At 40.4% G+C, this 6,146-nt stretch overlaps 1 non-coding gene across 1 annotated transcript; it reads left to right on the top strand.

Moving 5' to 3' along the window:
- Positions 1 to 3,445: 3,445 nt before the first annotated feature.
- On the top strand, positions 3,446 to 3,517 carry TRNAF-AAA (transfer RNA phenylalanine (anticodon AAA)). The gene has a single exon. It is a non-coding gene; the product is annotated as a tRNA-Phe (tRNA).
- The last annotated feature ends 2,629 nt before the right edge of the window (positions 3,518 to 6,146 follow it).

Genomic DNA, 6,146 nt, shown 5'->3' with positions numbered 1-6,146 from the left:
AAAAGCAACCTAAACATCGTCTCTCCCAGAAAGCCTCCCATGTTTTCCAGCTTTGGGTTTTAGAGGTCTTGTCTCCATGTCCCATTGCACTCATACACTGATTGATGGAAGGCCGTTGACATCCCAATTTCTCCTCCAAAGCTGTCACTCAACACTGTAAACCCATCTTTCAGTGTCTATTCCCCACATCTCTCAAATGCCTGATGTCCATTAGGTATGCAATAAATGTTTGATGGATGAATTATTAGCTGATGGATCTGGAAGGCCATGATTATGAGCTTTGCTTTTAACTGAAGAACTTTTGGGAGCCATTACAGACTTTTAAGAAGGCAATGATATCCAAATGACACTTGCAGAGAGTAATTAGAATGGAAGGGAGTGGGCATCTGAAATCTTTCAGAGATGCTGTGAAGTCAGTCATTGATGGTAAGAATGGGGAGGAAATGAGAAGCTGTGGGGCTCTTGATTCTCCAGAATTTCATTTTTTACAATTCTTATGCCTGCTATATTTAATGCTAGTATAAAGTGCTGAAGGAAGAATTATTAACTACTTTGTAAATTCAACAGAAGGGAAACCAACTTCTTTGAAAAGGTAAACATTTAAGCCTTAAATTTTATTCTTCACAAAGTCTTCCACGGTTTTAATAATAGTTGCTTAACTTTTTTTTTAAGTTTTGTTTGTTTGTTTTTGATACGGTGGTGGTTTAGTCACTAAGTTGTGTCTGACTCTTTGCAATCCCAAGGACTATAACTCTCCAGGTTTCTCTGTCCATGGGATTTTCCAGGCAAGAATACTGGAGTGGGTTGCCATTTCCTTCTCCAGGGGATCTTTCCGACCCAGGGATCAAACCCAGGTCTTCTGCCTTGCAGGTAGCTTCTATACCAACTGAGCTACATGGACCATTTTAAAAGTCATTATTGAATTTGTTACAATGTTGTTTCTGTTTTCTGTTTTGGTTTATGAATCATGAGGCATGTAGGATCTTAGCTCCCCAACCAGGGACTGAGCCCCCCGCATTGGGAGGCTGTCTTAACTGCTGAATTGCCAAGAAGTCCCCAATATGTGCAAGTCCCCTTAATTTTGACATACATGAATGATCTAGATACTTAGCCTATATTTGATATGTCTTTCTATGGCTTTCTTTCTTACGCTTTACTGCAAAGTCTAACTTCTTCTCTTACTCTATCAACAACCCTAAGCTATTTTATTTCACTTATGCCTTCCCCCACTCCCCCACCCCTCACTGGAAGGTCCAGAGGTCGTGGAAATGGAGCAATAGTGATTGAAATGGTCAGCTCCTCCTAGAACTATACAAGTGATGAAAAATAAGCCTTCCAAGACTTTTTGGGCTCTGGAATCCTGTGTCCTCCCACTTCCTTCAGGCTGGCAGCTTGCTTATCTTTAGCAAAAGCTAGGCATCATTTCAAATGTCATATTGCAGAGAAATTGCTTTCCCTGTCACCAGGAAAAGAGGGAGACAGAAAGATACCTTCTTATATCTGAAACCTGGCACTGTCAGCCACTTGGAACTCACCTCCCAGACTCTGTCTGGCCTTGGCTTGGAGGAGGCAGGGTTGCTGTGTAGCACAAGGAGGTGCAAAAACAAACATGGGCTCAAAATCAAATACTTGACTGCAAGAAATATTCTGAAAGTTATAAAAGTGAAATACTACTTCCAGCTGTCACTTTATGCAAAGATTATGTTGATCTCAAGGACTGCAGAAACTAAATAAGGAAAGTGAATTATTCATTACAGTGCCTATTTAAGCTGCAGGAGATGCCCGGGTTTTCTACTGATGGATTACTCGTGATCCCTTTGTCTATTTATCTACCCAGTCACCCTCTCTTGTCTTCATGTATATATTTGAAGATCTTGCTGCTGCTGCTGAGGCAGATAGCAAAGCTTCATATTCTTTTTTCCTGTATCCAAAAGCCTCTACCCCTTTGGTCACTCAGCCTGTAGGACATCTCACCCCTTGCAGTGGCTTCCTCTTAAAGCTTCACAGTCTGCACAAAGCGCTGATGTGGAAATGAACATTATCATCCAACAATCAGATGATCAGCGCATTGAACAAGACCAAGTGCGTACTAAGACTTTCTGATTGATAGGCTGAGCCTAGATGTGTTCCCATCATTGTTTTCTAGCCATATATCTCCATGGTGTATAACTTCTCTTCACATTGCTGTATCTTCCTCATTGGCTCAATATCCAGGAAGTGATTAGGTAACACGTCCATGGTCATACATGACCACGACCACTCAGCCTCTGGGGCTAGTTGTGGCTTCCATTGGCTAAATTTTTCCCCTGAAGCTAGTAGCAGCTCAGAAACACATAGCTGAAACATAAAAGGAGAGGCGGCCTCCTTTGGCACTGCCCCGATCCTATATCTACCTTTCATTTTTAATATGTCAGTTGCTGCCTAAAAGTCATGTAGATGTTTTATTGGTTTTCATGGGAGTAGGGTAGGGAGGATTTAGTTTTGAATATTGTATGGAAAAATCCCATGGACAGAGGAGCCTGATGGGCTACAGCTCTTGGAGTTGCAAAAGGGTTGGATATGACTGAGCACACATGCAAGACACAGGATTGTTTAAGTGTAAGACCCCAAGCCTTTCTCCTACCATCTAACTGAAATAAGATCCCATGTGAAATCAAGTATCTCTTAGGCTGGCTGCCTTGCCTAGACTGATGTTTCATGACTACAGGAACTCCTGAAGCACAGGCTTAACTTATTATTGCTCTCGGAGAAACACTTCCACGTGTGGACTCGGGAGCCCTGAAGTAGGAAGAAAATAGGCTAATCTGATCATAAACCATGGAGCCCTCCTAAAACTGTGTAAACACTGACAGAGGTATTTCTCAAAGTCTGTGCCAGCAGCAAGGCAGCATTTTTGTGAAGTATGTGAACCTTCATTCAAATTCAAAGCTTTCATTCAGCCTGAGGAATTTGTCCTGAGCAGACGTATGTCTCATCCTTTGCCAGCCGGCACCCAGGGTAATATTCTGCAAAATTAAATATTTTGGCTAATGGTGTTGTTCCTTAGCTATTGAAAAAATATTTTCTAATAAAGGAAAACGTCAAGTCGTGTCAAGAGTAATATTTTATGCCATTCAGCTGTTGAATCTGGAGCCGTAGAATGAAACTTCCAACCTTCTTCACTATAACTTGCATTACTCTGAGTGAAGCATCTGACTGTGCAAGGGCTGAGGGTTACTCTTTGTCCTTTGCTTATAAGATAAGATAGAGTAGGTATGAATTGTATCGGCTCTTCACATTTTGTTTCAAATGTTGCCTTAGCAGTATTCAGTTTATTTTTAACCATCTTTCAGGAAGAAGCTATCAAAGAGCACTGCAATGTGAGGACAGTGTAAGGAAGAGAAGCATGGTTATATTTTTATCACAGAAAAATATTGTAAATAACTTCACCCTCATGAGTCAGACTTCCCTGGTGGCTCAGACGGTAAAGCATCTGCCTAAAATTCGGGAGACCCAGGTTCGATCCCTGGCTGGGGAAGATCCTCTGGAGAAGGCAATGGAAACCCACTCCAGTACTCTTGCCTGGGAAATCCCATGGACGGAGGAGCCTGGTAGGCTACAGTCCATGGAGTTGCAGAGTTGGACACGACTGAGCGACTTCACTTCACTTCATGAGTCAGAGATGTCCTCAATGAAGAGCTTGTGATTGTGAAAGTAAGAAATGTCTGTAATGCCTACAGAGAGATCCATTTCAAGCAACAGTGAGAGAAATTAGGCTAATGAAGGATTATAGAATTAGGGTTTCCCAGGTGGCACTAATAGTAAAGAACAGGCCTGCCCATGCAGGAGGCATAAGAGATGTGGGTTCAGTCCCTGGGTTGAGAAGATCCTCTGCAGAAAGAAATGGCTACCCACTTCCAGTATTCTTGCCTGGAGAATCCCATGGACAAAGGAGCCTGGTGGGCTATAGTCCATGGGGTGGCAGAGTCGGACATGAGCGACTTCACACACATACAGGATTATAGGAAAAATAGGCTGTCACACTTATTGTGCACTGACTATGTGCCAAGCCCTGTGTTAAGTACTCTTCTGACTTGAGACTGTCTCATCTTCCTAACAATACTCTGGGATAAGTGCTATTATTGCTTCCATTTTACAGTTGTGAGATCTGACGCACAGATAAATTTCAGTAATCAAGAGTTATGGGCAAAAATTGTGGGGTAAGAAGAAGAATAGGTTTTGTTTTGAGAATGGAACATTCTTGTATCCTGAGATGCTCATTAGTTTTATTAGAAAGCACAAATGAAGGCACTTAAATGATTGCTGTCCATTTGGATATTCTTCCTTTCAAGTTAATGATATTGGTTTGCAAAATTTGCTGAAGTTCTCTACGATGGAATTTTCAAACTTTGTTCCTTGGCCCTCTGAGGGCCCTCAATATCCTTTAGGGCAGTGGTCCCCAACCTTTTTGGCACCAAGGACCATGGCAGACAATTTTTCCATAGACTGGTGGGGCGGTGCAGAATGGTTTCAGGATGATTCAAGCACATTACATCTATTATGCACTTCATTTTTATCATTATTACATCATCTCCACCTCAGATCATCAGGCATTAGATCTCAGAGGTTGGAGATCCCTGTTTTAGGGTGTCTGCTGGGTTAAAATTCTTTTTCATAACAACACTAAGATTATTACTTGCAATTATTTTCAATATGTTACATTAACACTGATGGGGCAAATACAATGATGAATAAAACCATTGGTGCCTTAGAATGAGTTAAGGTAGTGGCTCCAAGGGGTACTATGCCTTGTCATAGTACCAAGGGGTACCTGGCACATGCCAAGTCATTTCAGTCATGTCCAACTCTTTGTGACCCAATGGACTGTAGCCTGCCAGGCTTCTCTGTCCATGGGATTCTCCAGGCAAGAATACTGGAGTGGGTTGCCATTTCCTACTCCAGGGAATCTTCCCAAACCAGGTACTGAACCCCCATCTCTTATGTCTCCCGAATTGCAGGTGGGTTCTTTACTACTAGTGTTACCTGGGGGACTAGTGGTCATTATATTCGTCACCACAAAAGAGTCACAATAAAAAAGTAAATAAATTTTTAAAAAGTAGCTTCACTTTAATTGTCCTTGCTGAAGCAGAAAGTCACTAAACTTGTTCTGACCTTTGAGTACACACATTTTTCACATTCTGTAAGAAGTACACGTAAATCGCTTTTGCTACATATCAAAGTATGATGGTTCTTTGAAGGGAAGTACTTGTATGATTACTTTGTTGGGGGTTGACCTAGCCATGTTTTCCACATAATACCACTTTTATCTGAAAGAATGCTTGGTAGACAATCCATGGTTATTCAGACTTGGGTGTACATTTTCTCAAAAATTAACAAAGTAAGCCTGTCTCCTTAAGGAAAATCACTGATGTTATTTGTTGACAATGATAGAATGCAATTTTTAAAGCAAAACCCAGAATTTTGGAAAACATATCCACCAACATGAACTTGAAAGCTAAGACTTTAAGATTTTTCTGAGACTGTGATCTCAATTGAAGTATATGAGTTTTAGGTATTCTATAATAAGAACTATAAATGACCAATGCATGATTTTGTAAAACCATGCACGAGTAAAAGATCCATTCAAAATACAAGACATACCAATGGATTTTAATGTAACATAATATGAAAAGTTTGTTGATAATATTTTAGATTCCACATTACAAATAATCTTTAAGGCATAACTACTAGCTGAGTTTGAGTAGAATGGTAGGAGATAATTCTTTAAAAAGACTACTAGAATGCTCTTCCCTTTTCAATCTACATATCTTTATGAGGCTGGATTTTCTTATACATATGAAATGTCAGCTAAAAAGACACATCACTGGAAACTTCACATAGATGTACATATGAGAATCCAGCTTGCTTCTGTGAATCCAGATATTAAAGAGATTTGCAAAAATGCGAAACAACGTCAACTCTTCTCACTAATTTTTTTTGTTGTGAAACAGTTTTACAAAAATGTTTAATTTTCAGTATATTAAACATTGATCAATATAACACATATAACAAAGGTCTTTGTTGTTGTTGTTTAGTTGCTAATTTGAGTCCAAGTCTTCGTAATCCAATGGACTGTAGCCCCCAGGCTCCTTCTGCTTGTGGAATTT

The sequence above is a fragment of the Dama dama genome, chromosome 28 (assembly GCF_033118175.1).
Source record: "Dama dama isolate Ldn47 chromosome 28, ASM3311817v1, whole genome shotgun sequence".
NCBI lineage: Eukaryota > Metazoa > Chordata > Mammalia > Artiodactyla > Cervidae > Dama > Dama dama.
The sequence above is the reverse complement of the archived record's forward strand: the minus strand, read 5'-3'. Positions and strand labels throughout refer to the sequence as shown.